Genomic DNA, 22,322 nt, shown 5'->3' on the forward strand with positions numbered 1-22,322 from the left:
TACATGATTTCACCACCGGTAATGAGCTTAAGGCATCGGTTGTGGAGAGGTTTAACCGCACCATAAAGACAAAAATGTGGAGACATTTTACAGCTGTCAACACATTCAAGTATGTTGATAAAGTTCAGGATTTTATCGAAACTTACAACCGAGGATATCACACAAGTATTAAAATGAAGCCTATAGATGTTAACAAGAGTAATTCTTTTAAGGTATATAAAAATGTATATGGTCCCTTTATTAAGACAGAAAAAACTACTTATAAGTTCAATGTTGGGGATGTGGTGAGAGTTTCAAAGCTGTGCAACCCTTTTGCCAAAGGTTATGAACAAACATTTTCCGATGAATATTTTACAGTTACCGAACAGTTGGCTAGAGACCCCCCCGTGTACCGGTTAAAAGACTATGATGGGGATGAAATAGAAGGGACGTTTTACGCTGCCGAGTTACAAAAAATTATTGTGGGTAAAGATAGAGCATTCAGAGTTGAAAAGATTATAGCGGAAAAAACCCAAAACCGGAAAAAATATGTGTTAGTGCAATGGAGAGGTTGGCCTGAAAAGTTCAATAGTTGGGTCCCGGAGCAACAGGTTTGTGATATTCAAGCCTTATAACAAGATGCCCGTGGGTGCGGTGGGGTGCATTACTTTAGTTTCTCAAGATGGAATCAGGCGGCTTCTACGTGACTCTACCCAGTAACTCCTCTCTCGATATATATCCTAAAAATGAAATTTCCAGGGGTTCGTAGGAATTGGGTTTGTCGGAAATACAGTATCCTTACACTTGGTCTATTTTACAAGATAAGGATGCCAACTTCTCAGTTTTTGATCATGTTAAAAAGAGTCAATGGTCATTCACGATCCAAGGGGGTTATTACAACAGCGTGGATAAAATATTAGATGAGATGAATAAGCAGTTCTCAGACGGGAACCCCTCCCTCAAGTTATATTACAATCCTATTAAAAACTGAGTGTACATTGTGTCAAAACCTGGCCTTAGTATTTAATCCAGCGGGGCCCTGGGATGTATATTAGGCTTCTATACCGACACAGAGAACTCATTCTCAGACGTGGTGGCCCCCTTCCCGGCCGATATCAGGGGTGGTTTTTACACTCTTTACATCTATGCGGACATCATTGCCCATCAGAGGGTCGGTGATAGTTACGTGCCTCTTTTGAGAAATGTACTTATTAAAGGTAAAAGCAATGACATGATCACAATTACTTATGACAAGCCGCACTACATACCAGTCTCAAAGACACACTTTGACAACATCACAATCGAAGTAAAATCAGATCAGAATATCAACGTACTATTCCGTTTCGGTAAAGTTATAGTTAAACTATATTTTCGACCTGTGAAACAGTGTGTACATTATTAAAATCTCGAGGGGTTATGTCAATCCTCAGGCCTATGTTGATTATTACAAAATGCAAGCCGGGAATGGCTTGCCCGGGTTTGTAGGAGCCCCCACTATGTATGGGGCCAGGCTCGGTGGACTCTTTCATGGTCTTTTTAGAATGGCCGTACCCCTGCTCAAGAGAGGCTTTGCTATAGCCAGACCCCACTTGAAATCAGCAGCTAAAAACACTGTTAGCGAGTTGTTCACCAATGTTATGAACTGCTCGGCTAGCCATAAGCATCAGGAGGGTTCGGGACTCATGGTGATGTCAAGGGGCGGGGGTAAAAGAAGAAGCAGCAGACGCCCACCAGGGCAGCGAAGACCCCCGGCTAACAAAAAACGAAGACTCGCTCATTCTACAACACACCACAGAAACCCTTGGAGAAGGAAGCAACAGAAGAGAAAACCTGCAAAAAGAAAGTCTCAAAGAAAGCCCAATAGAGCCTCAGGTTACATCTTTTAAACATGTCTTTTGTCCATAGCCTATCGGAAGAATGCGTTAAATCAGAACTGGACCTGTTTACAGTCCCGTACACCCAAACGAGTATAGATAAAAGCATCTATGTAGAGATATCGCCTCTTTCTGCAATTTCAGAAACGGACCCTCTGGAGTTTTTCATAGCGGGAAATGGGGAAGATTATATTGATTTGAAAAACACTGTCATTTTAATCAACTGCAGAGTGGATGAGGAGGATGGGGATGCAACAGTGAAGGCAACCAACGTTGGTGTAATCAATTACCCTGTGGCCACCATGTTTTCACAAGTGGACGTGACCCTGGGTGATCGACTCATTAGTCAAAGCAGCAATATCTACCCCTATAGAGCCATGATGGAGTGTATCCTTAATTATAATGAGGAGACTCTAAGCAAGCAGTTCAGTCCTGGCCTGTTCTTCAAAGACACCCCAGAAGCTATGGACAACAGGGATACAGATGGACTCAATGAGGGCTTGCAAAAAAGAGCAGCCTTTTCAGCCGAAGGCCGGACCTTTGAGCTAATGGGGCATATTCATGCGGACATATTTTTTCAAGAAAAACTCATGCTCAACGGGGTAGACATTAAAATTAAAATGATCCGGAGCAAAAATGCTTTCTGTCTGATGACTCCCGATATTGAAAAATATAAACTGAATATATTATCGGCCTCGTTGTTTGTGAAAAAAGTGTCCGTATCCCCAGCGGTTAAACTATGACACGCCCAGGCAAACGCCAAGTTCCCGATAGAAAGAGTCTATATCAAAGTCCACAGTATCCCTGCGGGGACACGTGTGATGAACCAAGAAAATCTTTTTCTAGGGCAGCTCCCAAAACAGGTTATTATAGGTCTAGTGGATAATGATGCCTTTACCGGGGTTTACAACAAGAACCCCTTTAACTTTAAACGTTATAACGCAGAATTTATAGTGTTGTACGTTGACGGAGTGCAGGTGCTGTCCAAGCCTTTTCAACCGGACTTTGAAAACAGCAGTGCTGTTCAAGAATATTACAGTCTAGTATTGGCTACGGGTTGTCATCTCAAGGATCAACCTCTGATGATAAATCGCCAGGAATACTGCAGAGGCTACACGCTGTACGGATTCAACCTGACCCCTGACGAAAAGTGTGGACAACATTTTTCACTGGTGAAAATGGGTAACATGCGTCTGGAGATGCGTTTTAAGCAGCCTCTACCCCGCACTGTAAATATGATCGTGTACGCTGTGTTTGACAACATTATTGAGGTGAATCAGAGAAGAAACGTTCCGTATGATTATTATTAAAATGAATACCATAGAGCTCAACAACATCATGATGGCTACATCATGTACCTGCAAATTGTTTCAAGGGGTCTATGCTTGTGACCAGCTGCCTAAATTTAAGATCGAGAATTTACCGGCGATTAACATAATCAATACTCACCCTAAAAATATGCCTGGAGAACACTGGTTGGCTATTTATCTAGGGGAGGATCAACGTGGTGAATTTTTTGATTCCTACGGTCACCCCCCAGATTTCAGACCTTTCAGACCTTTCCTCCGGAGTATCCATAACAACTGTCAAGAAACCCTTTACAACGGGCGTCAAGTACAGAGTCTACAGACCACCACTTGTGGCCAACATTGTGTATTTTTCTTATATCATAGAGCTAAAGGTCGAACATATCCAGACATTATGACTCTGTACAGCGATGATTTAGAACAGAATGATGAAAAAGTGACAGAGTTTGTCAGGACAATGTATACGGTCCCTTATATACCTGTAACGTATGGTGCTAACAACCCTTGTATACAGACTGGCTGCTCTTGTGAGGATTTTAGAAGATGTCACGCATGTTAAGGAGAAAAACAGGAATCAGTCTTTGAAGCAAATCATTTATTTAACACACTTATTATACAAGACACGGTGCATGTTATAAAGAACACATTTGTACAACAGTCGAAAAATAAAAGATAAAATATATAATTACAATCGGTTGTCGGTCTTCATTCACTGTTTTACTAACAATAATAACAGGCTATTAATAAGCAAACCAATGTGTACTAGATCCTGAGATCCTTCACTTAACACTGGGTAAGTAATGAGCAGTTGGGGTTTTAGCTTCCCATTCAGCCTCCCCCTCTTTACACATGTGTATTTTTTGGCGTGTCTCCTGGTTAGGCACTGATTGTGGGATGTTCAGACAGGCCATCGCATGTAGGAAAGAATTCCAGCCTACAGGTCTGCGGCTAGCAGGGATCTTATTAGTGCTAGTGACACTCTTCAGCAGATCAAACATATGTGATCCTTTGATCAATTGTCCTTTAAAAACAAATTCACCCTGTTCATTCCAAGCCGTTACCCACGGTTTCTGAACCATTTTGTGCAGGATATAGTCAGCATTTCTTTTGGAAGGCATGTTTCTCAAAACATCGGTTACAAAAAGTTAATTTCGACAGTTTGTCGGAGGGTTTATATAGTGTTATAGTTGGGCATCAACACTCTTTTATTGTACACCACCCTGAACCATTTGCTTAGTGATATATTTTCCAACGTGTAACCCTTTTTATTCCGATAGAGTCGGTTTCCCAAAGTAATAATCTCACAAGGAGGCGCGTCTTTTTCGGTTACAAAACTTTGGACCAGGGTCATCAGAGACTTAATGTTAATGATTTTGTTATTACAATGGTTCAAAGTGATCCCCTTAACTTTCATACATGTCTTACCAGCAGCTGTTCTGTACGCGTAAGTCTTTGGCCCCCCTGAAACAAACTCCACTATGTGGTCCTGAGGATCTAGCTCGCTCGTTAACTCCCCAAGGTAGTCCCCGAGGGGCGGGACCCAATCCCCCGGCCTGGTGACAAAGATCACAGAGTCAGAATCGTGATAGAGCGTGCGCTCCTGTAGTTGGTCCATTAAGTTGTACAGTTCAAGCCGGGCGTAAGCCATGGTAAAAATCGCAATAAACACATTAACGTTACCATGGCGGGTGGGGAAATCTTTTGGGGTCCGCCATTGCACCTGGGCCACTCGGTCATTTATGAATTGAAAGTGGGATATATCGTGTTCTTTGGAAAACATGAATTCTATTAACTGTCTCTCCCCAAACTTACCCCACAGACTGTTCAATATCAGTTTAAACATCTGTCTTTTAGCCGGGTTTACCGTTATGTTACACGGATCCAGCCGAATCCCTTCATTTTCATAATATTGCTGAACGTAACGTTCTTTGTCCGCGTCATCAGCACACAATGAGGGGTAGCCGGAGGCCTCCTGCTTCCCTTTCAGGTGGGTCATAATGTAATCGGGAAAAAGAGTATCAGATTTTTCAGAAAAATGCCAAACCTCATACACCTTACCTTTTTCCACTGCCTTGTCAAGCTCAATGCTACACCAGACCCCTGTCAGAGCCCTCTCTTCATCGCTGTGCGGACAAGAGGGCGTCTGATTTTCAGTTTCCACAGTTCTACACAGAGGGAACATCAATTTTCCCGAGCACCTGTAAGGCAACACGGGCAAGAATAGACATCGGGGCAGGTATACGGTCAATTTGATCAAGCCAAAGTAATGACTGATGTCGAGAAAGTCGCGGTAAATAATGTTTGGATGTCCCAAGGGATACATTTTAGTTTTGTTGACAAACGGGTACAAACTAGTGAAGTCATAGTAATCTATGAGACGTTCTGGAAAGTCAAAGGTTTCCATGAAGACCCACACCCCCTCATCCTGCTGCTTCAGGGCGGTCCATTCGTGTTCCCAAATCACCACCACGTTCAAACCATAGGTGTTTTTTAACAATTCAATTCGTTCCTGAAAATCATAGTGCATATCACCACAGAGTTTTTGAGTTTTTGAGGATTAAAGGTGTTTGGATCGAAACATTGCGGACACCCATGGAAAGTACACCTGGCAAACTCGTAAGCGGTACGCACCCCAGCCACCTCGCTAAAACCATCTAAGTGGTAGGGACCCATTTTGACCTCCCCGCAGTTTAAAACGCGACTGATCATGATGTAATTCCGGGCAGTCAGGTATTCCAACTACTGTATGGAGACAGTCGAAAAGTTTTTTTGTCTAGTCCGATAGTTGTCCGAAGTGGTGACAGCTATAGTATTTTTCTGCAAGAAATTGGCTCGATACATTTTCATACAGAGAGATGCTATAGTCACACATTGTAAAGGGTCGAGCCCAGAGGTCTTGATAACCTCAGCTCGAAAACGTACACATGCTTCTTTAAGGATCACCACATCATTTTTGCAATAGGCAGCCATCTCCTCTCTGAAGTCAAAAACACCCCCCTTAACAGCATTGTACCATTTAAAGAAATCTACCCGATCATGAGACATCATAGTGTCAACCCCATAATAATAGGTGGGCGAATAGGGTCCCCGATAATTTTGAGTGTTGAAAAAATCACAGAACCAACCTTTCTTCTGAGACGCGAAACCCAGAGCTTTAGACAAAGCGCTCAATTTAATGGGTAGGAAATTCAGCAAATCTATGTACCTTTGGTTGAAAGTTTCATTGGTGAAACACATTATCTTGCTCCCCTGAGCAATAATTGTAGGGGTCACCCCGTTCTCCACCAGATACTTCATCAAAAGGTAAGAATCATAACCCTTAGCATTGTGTGCAATAAACGTGTAATTGAGGGATTTCGGACTACGGTATTTTATAAAGAAAGCACTGACACAATCCTCACCGCTGGCCGACCACTCGCGATCCATCATGTCTATACAGTGTATATAATTAGCCACATGGACCCCTTTTTCCTGGAGACATTCAAAATCAAAAAAGACATACAGTTTATGCAGTGGCTCCTTTTTAACAGACTGAATAAAACATTGGTGTTCAGCCTCTAGGGTTAGGTCTGCCTTACAGAGCGGACACCGCTGTTTCGAACATTTGTGGGTCTTGCCCTTATGAAACCGGTATTGGAAACAACATTTGGGGCAATATTTTGTTTGATCAAAGGTGTTCAGTTCAACACCCTCGCTGTTAACCCTCGGCACCTTATGCTCAGAAAAACAGAACGCTGAGAGACAAATCCTTAAACAATCTTTACAGTGGATGGTGGGGGCCAGCCCCTTACGACACTGGGGGCTGAAACAAACATTGCAGTAACCGGTGCATCGTTATCGTTGAACGCCGCATAACAGAAGGGGCAAACGTACGAACAACCCAAAAAAGACGTCAAACTCTTTATTCCAAAGTAATGACTATCATTAAGGAAGAGAAACATCGTCTGTTCGTGGGGGTCAGAATGCATCTGAAATTTCACAAACACGTCATTTATTGCACACCACACCACAATTTTTAAAGACAATTTCTCCTCAAATTTGAAGATGTCTGAAAAGGCAACCATCTGTTGGTTGGTCAATCCAACACTCTGATGAAGCATTAAGGCCTGTTGCAGAGCTTGGGGTTCCGGGGTGTCGGGCTTGAGCAGTTTTATTAAACTGTACGCAAAACAGATTTTGTTGTCCCCATCGGAGCTCACCACTAACTGCCTGATCTTATTCCGGATTATGCCATTCTTCAAACATTTTGACAACTGTCTTTTATGAGCCCCTCCCTCAGGGTCACGCACCACATTTAGAACCAGGGTCAAACTTTAATTGGCTAAGATGGAAGCGTTACTCTGTAACAAGGCTTAAATTTTTGTCAAAAATTCCTCAACATCTAAGTTGGATCCCCTCAGCATTACAGACAGGTTGCTAAACAAATCATCACCCCTCAGTTCTAACAGGACAACATCTAGGTCTAACCCTATCTAACCCTATCAGCCACCCGCTCAATCATGCTTTGCAAGGCATCGTGTATGTTGACGAATATTTCAGCATAATTATCGCAATTGAAAAGTTCTGCAAAATTAAAACGCTGCATAATTTCAAAATTGTTATAGGCCGGTCTGTCTATAATCACTGGATCAACGAACCTCTTAGGGTTGTCCACAGTTTGCCCAAAACCCTCACTACCCTTGTTCTCACCGAGCCTGCCCTCTACCACTTTATCAGTATCACAACCCTCCACATCACCCCCACAACCCGCAAAGCCACCATTTTGACCAGTCTCATTTAAAGCCTGTAAAAGACCTTCAAAGATATCAAACCGGTTAATGTCAAGATCCTGCTCTATAGCGCCGGCTGCTTCAGCAGAACCCCGGTGTTCTAATGGGCACAATTCATTTGTAACAGGGACAAAATTTGGACAGGGTATCGCATTCAAAGCATCAACCATTTCTAGTAAATCAGGATGTATTGGGGGCCGGGGCTCTATAGGAGACATTGGCAGGGGTAGGTTAATTATATCATTAACAATTTGCAACAGGTCGGGATTCAGCGGCAATTCGACCAAATCAGGAGGGGTCAGGGTGTTTAACTCTATCAGGGGTAAGGGTCTGTTATTTAAATCATTTACCATTTGCAATAGTTCCGGGTTTATTGGATGGCTGGCTGAGTTCTCGACATGAACGGGTCCATTCTCTCTGGATGGTCTTTTTGGGTACTGAGCTCGGTCATAATCATTTGGATCGTGAGCTCTTTTACCATGTCCAGACATTTTTGTTTATTCATTCATTTATTTATTTTACACAACACCACATCCCACACTTTCGAGTCGTTTTACCACTAATAAAATATTAATTTCGATCTATGGCGTTATTAACTGTATTAATAATAATGTTTTGACCCTCTATAGCCAGGCTTTGTGCATGTATAATCATTTTTTGATTTTCTAGGATATCCAATAACAACTCACGCGCCACTTGTGGGATTATATCCGGGCGTTCATCTATCGATGCGGGTCTATAGGGATGATGGTTCAGTAAATCTCCAACCATCGGCGGATACTGTCCGGGATTTGAAGGGGTCGAACATAGACTCGGGAGCAGTGACCCAAAAGAACTTGGGGGTAATCTGGCATAGGCGGGGGTACTGCTCCCGTATCTTGGATACAGGATCGAGGGCGGGTTGAGTGACGATGAAATTGGACTGGTGTTGGGTGGTGAAAAAAAACACATATATCACATATAGATCTTTAAACATTAAGGCAACAGAAACAGCCAAACTCTTAATTTAAATCAAATGATTTAAACGTTATGCTAGGGTCATAACCTTAGGAATAGCCTTAGGAACAAACAAAACACATTGATGCTATTAATTACAAACAATAGACATACAAACACTTAATAAAATACAGCTCGCTATAAAACTTATGAACCATGTAAAAACTGCATAAAATACAAACCGTAAATAAAGTCATAATAAATGATTATTTAAAACGGTAATATTAATATTATCATAACACAGGTTTATAGACCACTAACAACATTTAGCTTTTAAACGAACCTTCCAAGTTTAAACGTTGTCTGACCCCGGAGATTCCTGTTTCGGGAGCATTTTCACCATCTAAAAAAATAATAATAACACATATAAAAAATAAAAGAAAAAAAATGAACACATGTAGTCATTTACAATCAACCCAAACACTTTAAAATACAATCACAAACATCTCTATACATCTTAAACTATCAAAATAACGGTAGATATTACAAACAACTCACTAAAACATCTGTGACGGTAAGCTTAACTTCACAACCAACTGAGTGTTCAAACAAACATTTCTAAACAATGCCATGCTACATGCCCCAGCATGTAATCTACAGGACTCTCCCCCAACCTATCCACGAAACAGACTAACACACCCTCCCTCCCAAAAAATAAAAATACCCATCAAGCCTCAGCGGTACAAACAAACAAACCCCTTTTAAGACTTAAAGTTTGAAGGACATTACTGACCCTCAGCAAATAGTCTTTTCTTTTGTTTTTCAGACTCTTGAAAGTCACTTGCTCTTGATGGTAAAACCAAACACGTTCTGGAAGTGGATGGTCTCTCGTTGTCTAGGACCACGTTTCTTACTGCTGTTAAAAAATAATACGTTTTAAAAATTACCATGGATCCCTCGAGCAATGTAATTCACATAGAATACAAACTATGAAAGACACCGCTGTATAAATGGGTACAAATAAGTACCGATAATGTGATGTAAGATAATTTAGTTCTTACGTAGTCTGTAGATCTCTCGTATAGGTATGGTAGCTTCTCTTGGTATCTCGATAACATTGATCCTTTCGGCAGCCTCTGTGTAATTAATTCAAAACATTAACAAACATATATATAACAGCTAACTTAAAGCACAAACATAGCAACGCACGTGCGCACACACACACACACACACACACGAGCTCCTATACAAACAATTAAAGCTTACCTTCGTTAATCACAGAGTCATTCCAAATTATGGCCTCCGCGTTGGGTATTAAAGATTGTTGACTGTCTGTAAAATAAGGTTACAGTTCTTAAAACAGAGGTTATAGCCTTATTTACAAAACATGTGTATAACACATCCCGTAACAATGAAAGGAAACTGAAGACTTACCGAAAAATTAGTTCAAGTTGAAGTCTGTGATGCTGTTTCCGGCCATTGTAGTTCTTCAGTATCAGAGGTTTTTACTTCACTTCACTCGGGAGGTGCGGATGATGCATCAAGACGGAGACCTAACCACATATTTATGCCTATGAATCTGCGGTGGGGGTCAATTTTCTGGGATACCCCCCAGACTTTCAGTCGCCTTGTTAAACACCCCCCACAACCAATCAGCTTTCTCAGCGGCATAATTCAAATGAGCGCCAAGCTGGTGCCTCCCCTGACTCGATGTCCAAAAATGTCGGCGACTAAGTAAAAAAAAAAAAAACTTTTAAAATTAATTAAATAAATCAGCTAGACCTATAGAAACTCGATCTAAGACTATTTCAACAGTATATTTGAGCTAGCGATTAACCCTAGCTCAAAGAAAAGGACTATAATACTATATACACCAGACTTCTAGCTAACCGTTGTATTTCTGATCACTGTTTAGGGAACTTTATCTTTTAAGTCTAAAGACAGAGCCTAGGATGTTTAGCATTTTAAGATCATTATTTCAACATCAGCTTTATCTAAGCCTCGGGATGCTTAAAATGACTTCCTGGTCCATCCCAGGTTATTGATGGGACCCAGGCGTGTTTGGTATCAAAATGTGTAGCAACTAATCAGAAAGCGTTTAGATCAAACAAAAGAGTTATTTGGACTTTTGATACACGTTTGATAAATTATATTGGTTAGAAGGATTAGACTATTTTGATTTCAACAAGCGGTCAGACCCTGTTTCTAGGGGACTATTAGCATAAAACCCCCAACCCACTCACACACACACATACACTCCCCCTCGTTGTGAGTCACGTCACATTGAGGGACATCACACAGACCTCAATCCCCACAAGCATTCATTTTAATCTCAGACTTCACGTTATGCGTTTCGTGAGAGAGAGAGAGAGAGAGAGAGAGAGAGAGAGAGAGAGAGAGAGAGAGAGAGGAGAGCAAGAGAGAGCTAAACTAAATTTTAAAAAACTTTCACCCTTAGAGGGCTAGAGTAATTTAATGAGTTCTAAAGATTAAGAATGTAAGAAAATTATGTGGTATATCGTAACATTTGTAAGCCAGGATTAGGGACTGTTAAGAAATTGAACAATATCTTAAGTTTAAATCTTATGAACTTTTAAGACAGTTAGAAGGCCTTTACTAGAAGGTGTTTAACTAAAAAAAGAATGAATTCACTACAAGATAAATAGAGAGAGAGAGAGAGAGAGAGAGAGAGAGAGAGAGAGAGAGAAAGAGAGAGAGATAACCATTACTGAAACAATGGAGCTATTCTAACTTAATAGGGGTGGTCACAACCCCCCAGGACCTGAAACAGTCAAAAGTCAAAATCACTGGCATTTTTAAATAGACCACTTATACATGATCAATATTAAATGGGATTCTATCTTCAATCTGAAAGCAGTTATAAGGCAAAACAAACTTTTAATTGACCTTTGAACCCAAAAGGAAGTGTCAAATTTCAAACCTTATTTTTTAATAAGAACACATTTGGAAGGAGTAATGAGATGTTCAATATCTGAAGACAAGTTCTAACATGACCAACATGGAGTATCTGGCTTTGAGAAGGTCAAAGGTCAGATGTAATGCTATATTCAGAAAGAGAGTCTATGGTTTACTATTAGTGTTCAATTGTATGGTGAAAATCCTGAAAGTATGGTGCTAAAAGTAACCTATCAGTAGTTATTAGCTGTCAAAAGATTTGGGGTCCTTGGGGGCCACAATAGAATATGGACCACCAATCAGCACCAAAAACAATTGCATACATTTTCAGATATAGTACAAAAAGTGTTTAATGTATCATTTTGATGGCTGAAAAAATTGTAGGAGGAAACGAGTGGTCGGAAATGAGAATAAGCAAAAGAAAAATAATCTCTCAGTTATAAAGAAACCGAGAAAGAACAAGATCTGCTTTTAACAACACAGATAATAGTAAGAAGAAGAAGAAGACAGAAAATTAATAAAGAAACCTCAAAAAAGAGGTCAAAGGTCAAAACCAAGGACAGTTTTAGACAGAACACTTACGGATTCCTATATGCATTCTATAGACACTATCAGCGTACCTGGTACCCATATGGAGTTATAAGCCATCAAAGTTTTTTTGCAATATTCCATGATCCATAGCTCTGAGCATAAAACGGATAACATTTTTCGAATCACCATATAGGAGTTCGTATTAGTGTTCAATAGTATTTTTAGCCATAATAGCATCCTAGTAGGCGTAATGAGATGTTCAATATGTGATGGCACCTTGTATCAGAGCCAAGATGCTGTATCTCAGTCCAGGAAGGTCACAGGCCATTGCTAAAGGTTTAGTCTGACAGTGCACTTAAGGTTTCCTATAAGTATTCAATAAGTACTATGGCTGCATTTACAACCTTTAGAGAGTTACTGTATACCCTGCTTTCATTTTCAGAGCATGTGCCATGGTGTTTAATTTGAATGACACTGGATCAATTCTCATCTAAAACACATACATTTAATTGGTACTGAAGATGGCTGCATGGTTGCTTACTGAATCTCAGTTGATGACTGATCTAGTTCTAGTATGTCTATGGCTAATATATTATGAAAGGCTTCATTGGAGAAAATGTTTGTCAATGGAGTACAGATGGGTTGAACTACTTCTTTAGGATAGTAAAACATTTCCAGGCATTATTATATTTTAAAAAATATGGTAACACTTTACATTAAGTGTCCATAATCACTGTGTATTTACACTGTAATTATAAGGTAACTACCAGTGTAATTATGCCTATTTACACTGTATGTACACTGTAATTGTACATGATTACAATGTATTTACTGTGCTAGTCCTCTGAATGGTATATGTACAGTATATGTATATGTAGCATTTGAAATTACAATGTAACTATGTATTCCACAAATTATAATTATTGTTACACACATAATTGCCTGTAAAACCTCACTGTTCCAATTTGCTCATCTTGGAATATGTAATTAGTTTTGTAACTGTAGTTACAAAATATAGATAATATACACCAGCAATTCCTACACCAATGTTCTACATATTTGTGTTTCTTGTGATGCTTTTCTTGTGGAGTACAATTTAATTTTTTTTGTAAACTTAAAAAGGTTTTTATCACATTTATAGTGTTCACTGACAATCTGACCTAGTGTAACAATTATTGTCTGGTCGGCTGTTCCCACAACTCCTGTACTGTTTAGGTTGCATTGTGTCTAAAAATCACGCCCACAAAGTGATTATGCTGTGATGGTTTATTCTGGATAAGCACAAAATATAAAGCAGAAAGAATTTAATCTGGCATGCATCAGCATTCATCTGAAATAAAATAAAATCACAGCATTTCAGGTTTTTTTTTTAGAAAAGAAAAATAAACGGCAATATAAAATACACATACACTGAGGCCCACAATTACAAATTAGATTTGTGCAGGAAACATATACCCAATAAAATACAATAAAATAAAATACTGCAGAAGTTTGCCACAGTTTCAATCCGCATATTTGCAAAATACCAATCCCTTGCAACTAATAAACCAAAGGAGTGCCCTAGCTCTGTTCATATAACATTTCAGATTGACCCAAAATAAAACCGTGAGGCATGCAAAATACATACATTGTATCAAAAACCAAATACACCCACTCGTACATTCAAAATATCACCCACAACGTTTTTTATAAACATTTGCAAGATATTTTAAAAGCACTAGTTAAAAATCATATATATATATATATATATATATATATACACTCACCTAAAGGATTATTAGGAACACCTGTTCAATTTCTCATTAATGCAATTATCTAACCAACCAATCACATGGCAGTTGCTTCAATGCATTTAGGGGTGTGGTCCTGGTCAAGACAATCTCCTGAACTCCAAACTGAATGTCTGAAAGGGAAAGAAAGGTGATTTAAGCAATTTTGAGCGTGGCATGGTTGTCGGTGCCAGACGGGCCGGTCTGAGTATTTCACAATCTGCTCAGTTACTGGGATTTTCACGCACAACCATTTCTAGGGTTTACAAAGAATGGTGTGAAAAGGGAAAAACATCCAGTATGCGGCAGTCCTGTGGGCGAAAATGCCTTGTTGATGCTAGAGGTCAGAGGAGAATGGGCCGACTGATTCAAGCTGATAGAAGAGCAACTTTGACCGAAATAACCACTTGTTACAACCGAGGTATGCAGCAAAGCATTTGTGAAGCCACAACACATACAACCTTGAGGCGGATGGCCTACAACAGCAGAAGACCCCACCGGGTACCACTCATCTCCACTACAAATAGGAAAAAGAGGCTACAATTTGCACAAGCTCACCAAAATTGGACAGTTGAAGACTGGAAAAATGTTGCCTGGTCTGATGAGTCTCGATTTCTGTTGAGACATTCAAATGGTAGAGTCAGAATTTGGCGTAAACAGAATGAGAACATGGATCCATCATGCCTTGTTACCACTGTGCAGGCTGGTGGTGGTGGTGTAATGGTGTGGGGGATGTTTTCTTGGCACACTTTAGGCCCCTTAGTGCCAATTGGGCATCGTTTAAATGCCACGGCCTACCTGAGCATTGTTTCTGACCATGTCCATCCCTTTATGACCACCATGTACCCATCCTCTGATGGCTACTTCCAGCAGGATAATGCACCATGTCACACAGGTCGAATCATTTCAAATTGGTTTCTTGAACATGACAATGAGTTCACTGTACTAAACTGGCCCCCACAGTCACCAGATCTCAACCCAATAGAGCATCTTTGGGATGTGGTGGAACGGGAGCTTCGTGCCCTGGATGTGCATTCCACAAATCTCCATCAACTGCAAGATGCTATCCTATCAATATGGGCCAACATTTCTAAAGAATGCTTTCAGCACCTTGTTGAATCAATGCCACGTAGAATTAAGGCAGTTCTGAAGGCGAAAGGGGGTCAAACACAGTATTAGTATGGTGTTCCTAATAATCCTTTAGGTGAGTGTATAATGTCACAGTTTAGTATTTCCTCTTCCTGAAATGTGTTACACCCTAGGATAATGTTGACATAAATGTGATAAAACCTTTCTTAAGTTCACATATGAAATTAAATTGTACTCCACAAGAAAAGCATCACAAGAAACATGTAAAATATTCGTGTAGGAATTGCTGAAACACTTGTGTGTATATTATCTATATTTTGTAACTACAGTTACAAAACTAATTACATATCCCAAGACGAGCAAATTGGTTTTACAGGCAATTATGTGTGTAACAATAATTACAATGTGTGGAATACATAGTTACATTGTAATTTCAAATGCAGTTTCACTGTTACCATCTTGTAGTTACATATACCGTTCAGAGGACTAGCACAGTAAATACATTGTAATCATGCACAATTACAGTGTACATACAGGATACTTAATTTAAAGTGTTACGAAAATGATTATTCTGTTTAAAATTATTATATTTGTAAAACTATTATTATTATTATTGTATTTTTAAAAATATTATTTTTTAATTATTATGTTTTATTAATATTTTTAATAATTTGAGAAATTAAGTTATTGTTCCCTGATGTGTTACAGTTCAAACATGTTGCTATAGAGTTCCTGTGGTGCTCAACTTTTCTGCGACTACAATTACAATTACATAGTTTTACTTTTCTTCATCTGTAGTGTTTTAAAAGGCCAAAAACTCTTTCTTCCCTCTTTCTCTCTCTTGTCTGTGTATTTGTAATCATTCTACCCACTGTCCATTTCCTCTCTTTCACTTTGACCAATATTGCTATTCGAAGGAAAAACTTTTTAATATCGATTCTAACTGATGTATCCAAATTGGAAAATGAATAATTAAAGCTTTCAATTACAGCACAACAACAACAGTTTACAATCTGAATGGACGAGTGCTTAGAGTGGTGTTCAAAAGCTGTTTTTAGTATTGTGCTCCTTTAATACTGCAATTACTCTTGGACAAACTGACTGGCCACATTCCACGCAATATTCCCTCTCAATTTCAAAGTGCTTTATTGACATGACTAGAATAAGTGTTGCCAACACATTACTAATAAATGTGAGTTTCACATGTACATACACACATAAATGCATACATATATTTATGGTCAAGAATTTGAAAAATAAAAGTAGAGTAGTACATTGACCAAGTAATAAATAACAAATAATACATGATTCAACATATACATAAAATTATAATAATAATAAAATATATCAACAGCAATATGAAACTCAACACTATGAACATTCACAAAAAATATCTCTCTACAGAAGTCGCTACTGTGGGTGGACTGAGGATCCACTGTGTCCCTCAAGCTGTGGCAAGCAGCTGTGTTCTGATCTCCTCTCCCACGGGATGGGCTTGGAGTCTGGAAGGTAGCTCCATGAAGTTGCCCCTTCCACAAATTATACATTTGCATATTATTAATTTGTGCTACATTTGAGTTGGTTTGTGCCATTGAAATAAATGTTTGTGCTGCTTTGGAGTTTAAGATATTAACATTTATTTATTTTTGGCAAGTGACGTCACTCAGCCCCCCACAACAACCGATTCAAACCAAAAACCTCTCATTCGTTTGTGGCGGTTTGTGCCGATTAAATCAATGTTTCAGCTATCATGGTTTTAAAAATATATATTTTTTTAATTATAATTAAATTATTAGAAGCAATTGTGTACTGTAACGACTTCAGATTTCTTCTTCACAGCAAATAATGGAAGGGACACAGGATTCGAACAACAGGAACTTTATTGAGCACAGTGTAATCCCAGGCTGGAGCAACCCTCTTTCTCTACACTCCTTCTGCACTTAACTCAGTGCACTACTATGAACTCCCCACCACTCTCTCGCTCGGGAACCGGGCACCTCTATTTATGCCATCTGGCCCCGTGACTGGCTACTCCAATCACGGCGCCTCCCATGTTCCCGTGCGGGGCTAACCCTTAACCCCGGAACTAACCCTGCTGTAACAGAAGCATGCGCACCACACTAACACAACACTATAAACCGGCCCGCCCCCCAAAACACAGACAGTACACACACAGCCCCCGTCCCCCATTAACAGTCAGGCCGTTGAAATGTGTGTAATACATTTTAATAATAATACAATATATGCTTATCAACTGCAGTATTTATTTTTCATGTATAGTGTATACATACAATGTAAGGAAATTATTTGAGAAATATCAAATTTTAGTGCTATTTATAGACTAGGCATGAAGCCCTACCACTCCCCTTTAAGGAGGTGCATGTTGGGACAGGAGGTGTAAACATCAACAGGGAAGTAATTGTTAATACTGGGGATAACCTGTGCTGCCGAGATGTTATCTGCTGAGCCACCTATTTTAGTATCATCTGTAAATTTGACAAGTTTGCTAACTATCCCAGAGTCCAGATCATTAATACAGATTAGAAAAAGCAAAGGCCATACTAGCAGAGAGCCAACTCCGACGTCAGGAAAGGGAGCTGCTCTTAAGTGTTTGTGTCCCTGATTGCGCTGCAGCGTTTGCCTGTGTACTAGAGACTTAAATAAACTGTGATAAAAAAGGGTGACAAATAAATAACTAAAAACAAGGACACATAACAAAAAGAGAGGAAAGAAATAAAATAAACACAAATAAGAATAATATGGAGTCAGCAGCAGCAGCAGACCAGCCTGAGCCTGCACAGCCCCCAGCCTGGCTAAAGACTTTACTGGATCACCAAACACAGCAATTCCAGCAGATGCTGTCTCCAATTCTACAGCACCTAGATGCAGAAACTCGGTGCAGTGTGGTCGAGACAGCAGTAGGCCAAGCACACAAGTATGGTTGGAATGGGGCAGAGAGAGTGGACAGACTGCATGAATGCCTCTGAGGGCCTGCTATTCATTATGTTTGCTCCCTTCCTGAACACATTAGAGAGGACTACCCTTTCTTAAAAGAACAGCACTTCGGACAAAGGGACCCCCCTACTGCAGCTCGCAAGAAGCTAGGAGAACTGAGACAGGTGAAGGAGTCATCTGCAGAGTTCTGAAGAGGTGTGTTGCCTAGTCACACTAGCATACCCTGGAGTGGAGTTACAGCTACAGGACCAGCTAACAAGAGACGCAGTCCTCAAGGGACTAAAAAATCAGAAAATGGCTTATGAAGTCATGAACTGAGAGCTAGGCATGCTGGCTGAAGCACAAAGGCTGGCAGAAGCCCACGAACACAACTATAGGGCTATTTTTGGCCGTGATGCTGATTTATAAAACAGGACCTGACGTATATCATGGGCAGATATCGATTGTGATGTGACTGATGAGGTGCCACCAGCCTCCCGCAGGGTACATGAAGCCCCTTATATTACTCAGGAACAGTTATTTATTTTGATGGATAAAGTTGACAAGCTGCAACTAAAGCTGAATCTCTTCAACCCAACAACCGGGGGCCAACGAACACAAGGGCTACAGGGCAAGGTCCAAAGCAGCACGGAGAGGCCACTCACAACATAGAGAGGGGAAGGAGACCAGTGTGGCAGCCACCATACACTGAGACCAGGGCTAGGGGGGTGGTCACCAAGCCCAAGCAGATCTGCTAAAGGCCCATGTTTTCGCTGTGGAGAAGAGGGACACTTTCGTCAGGAATGTTCATGGTCTCCTAGCCCTGCCCCTTCTCTGAAACACGGAAAAGTGCTAGGAGCCAGACCTGGAGATCCAGACTCAGCATTCAGTGCAGCTGGCCACGCCAGTGACAAGGACCGGGCACCCATTCTACAAGTTGGAAGAACCACCAGTAGGAGCCCCAGATTGCAAATTGAAGTCACTGTGAATGACATACCAGTTAACGCTGTAGTCGATACTGGAGCAGAAGCTACTATAATTTCAGAAGAAACATACAAGATGCTTTCCTTAGCAGATCAAACCAGCCTCATAAAGACCTGCCTCCACAATGCTGAGTCTGGGAAGGAAATGGTTGCTATGGGAGGCTTGAGTGTGACTTTCCAGATTGGAACCAGAACATTAGACGGAGATGTATATATAGCCCCAATTCATGATCCTCTTCTATTGGGACTCGATTTCTTAAGAGCAGCAAACGTTACTATTCATGCTAGCGGCAGAGTCTACACTGAAGAGGAACCAGTGCCCACACAGATAGTTGGTGGTGCTGGGCCAGACTACTCTGCGGCAAGGGTTGTGTTTGAAAAGGACACCACTCTGCCTCCGGAATGTGAGTGCCTTGTCTGGGGAACAGTTGACCATCCTAGACCTGGAGTTCCCGCTGTCCTGAACCAGTGAGTATAACCGAGACAGTTTCCTCAGGCAGTGTTGTCATTACCATGGAGCGCAGGGTCCCAGTCAGATGGTGTAACCTCTCCTCTGAAAAAGCTGAACTTCCAAAAGGAGTCTGTTTAAGCATCTTAATCGAAACTTTTCCTGACTCTGTACTTGACCCCACTGAGAAAACCACCCAAACACAAGGGGAACTCTATCCAAAGGAGGAGCCTACAGCTTCTCCACTGCATCAGATTGGGAGAGTTAAATCAAGGACTGCATTAGACCTGCCTAAAGGTCTCCAGACATTGTACACAGCTTCAAGTGAAGCACTTAGTGAAAACCAGCAAGAGCAACTGATTGTTTTGCTTTTAAAGTACCAGTCCCTCTTTGCAACCAGTGACATTGATTTAGGCCGATTCTCTGCTATTGCGCACACCATTAACACTGGAGAAGCTAGACCTGTATGCCAGCCTGCACGTCGAACCCCCATGGGTTTCCAAGGAGAGGAAGAGCATCACCTCCAAGCCATGCTGGATACAGGTGTCGTAGTACCCTCCAATGCAATATAACAAAATACATACTGTTGTACAGTTCTTCATTGTGTAAGATATTATTTGTTAGAATATATTTTTCTATGGGAAATTCTATACCATCTGGTTTGGTAGAGGAAACAGACCTCCTCCCTTTTATCTAAGTTCCCTGGTAGCCCCTGGTAGCCCTGGTAACCCTATCTTTATGACCAGAGACCAAAAAGGGACCTGTCCTCTGATTGGCTCCTAGCCAAATTCAAAATGACCCCCACTTCTAAATTACTTTAGCATAAGGCACCCAAGTCATGGTGGTGGCAAAATGCTATTGGTTGGAAGGAAACCTTATAAAAGGGAAAACAAAGAGAATTTGAGTTCTCTTAACTTCTTCATCCTGCAACGAGACGCAAGACAGAGCTGGAGAGGAGAGACAGAGAGAGACACACCGCTTCCTGCCTGACCAGACTGGCCTATAAGCTGTACTGTGAGGAGAAAGAAGAAAATGGGTATTATCTGTTTCTTACTGTAATCCAGCAGAAGATTAATATTACTTATTTTCAGTAATATAATTGAATGATATTAGTTTCCTATTTTTGTCAAAATAAATGATTATTGCACATCTGTGACTTGACCGCATCTTCCCTCTAAAAAGAATCTTAAAAGAGAAACCAATTGACCTGTGAGTTTTCAGTTCAACTATTTATTTAGATTGACTGAAAAACCAAGCATTCCAAATTCTCTTACATAGTGGTGGCCAGTACGGGGAGATGACGGATATTTGCTACAAGTCACAGATTGCTCTAGAGTATTAATGTGCATGCATTGACAGAATAGCGCTGTATATCCGACTCTTGCCTGAAAGACGAACCTCGCGTAACGGTGTCGTCAGCATAGCCAGGATTGTACGAACTGATCATTGACCTTAGGAGTGTGTAGTAATTTCAACTCCAAGGAGGAAAACCACATAAAGTGTGGGCGAGTGATTGAAAGTTACCTTCTGTAAACAAACAAACATGGATCATCTGTGTCAGAAGGCAAGCCGGTGTGTCCATAAAGACCGAATTAAAAACGCGATAAAGAAGTGTGCGAGCACTTCAATACAGAACTTGGAGTCCTGTTTAGCGGAGTTAACAAACGAAAAAGTGAAGAAGTCACAGCTGAAATTATCTGCTCTGTATGGGTTAGCTCAGTGTGTTAAGATCTTATCTGATCATTCTGCCGAGGTAGAAACTAAATTGAAACGTGTTAGCGATGAGAAATCTGCCCTGCTTTTACAAAATGCAGAGTTGAAACTTCAGATGCAGACAGTGAGCAATAATGCTGTTATTGCAGCTGCTGCCTGTTTCGATAAAGAGCAGCGCAGATCTGACAATGAGAGTCTGAGAAAAGAGAATCGCACTTTACAGCAACAGTTCAATGATTGCCAGGCAGCTCTCAGACACACTGTGACCAAAGTTTCCCAAAGTAATCACACAGCATGTAAACGGATAGTAATGCGCTTAAAAACCAAACTAGGCATGAAAACTGCTATCATTGCAGCTGTCGGAGGTCCGTGTTGTCCTGAACTGGACTCTGATGATGATGAATATTGGGAAGAGCTAGAGAGAGAGGCGTGGGACTGTGAATTCAATCCCGTCTGTGTGGTTCGCACTCGGGCTGCAGTGAAACGCATGGTAAGGACGAGCGACACAGAGCCGAGTCCAATACATGAAAGTACGAGAAGACGAAGTCATTCAGAAAACACAGACAGCTCTGATGATCCTCAAGTCAGTAATGAGCCTCAGACAACTAAGCGTCTGACTGCTCTGGAACTGAGAGCATTCAAAGATGATTTGGGTCCAATTACTCTAGAGACATATTTAGAGGAATTAATAATTCGACTTTTATCTTGCATTCAGTTACACCCACAACTGAACGACCTGCATTGGAAAACAATAGTTTTAGCTGCATGTTCTCCAACTTTAAGATCCCTGTTAAGTGTTGATGAAGTGGGGAGAGCGACTTCGTGGACTGAGGTCTTAGAGTTAATAAGCGAAGCTTGTGGCTGGAATGCAGCAGATTGGGGAAGTAAATTTTATTCTGCAACACAGAGAAAAGGCGAACATGTAAGGGCATATGCTCTGAGAAAACGAGCTCTCTATTTGTTTCTGGATACAATTGATGATGATATATATGATGAACAGTTTAAGAAATCCTTTTTACATGGATTACACCCTGATTTGAAAGCAATCCTGGGCATCTCAGCTGATGCAACCGA

This window comes from Amia ocellicauda, chromosome 12 (assembly GCF_036373705.1).
Source record: "Amia ocellicauda isolate fAmiCal2 chromosome 12, fAmiCal2.hap1, whole genome shotgun sequence".
NCBI classification, from domain to species: domain Eukaryota; kingdom Metazoa; phylum Chordata; class Actinopteri; order Amiiformes; family Amiidae; genus Amia; species Amia ocellicauda.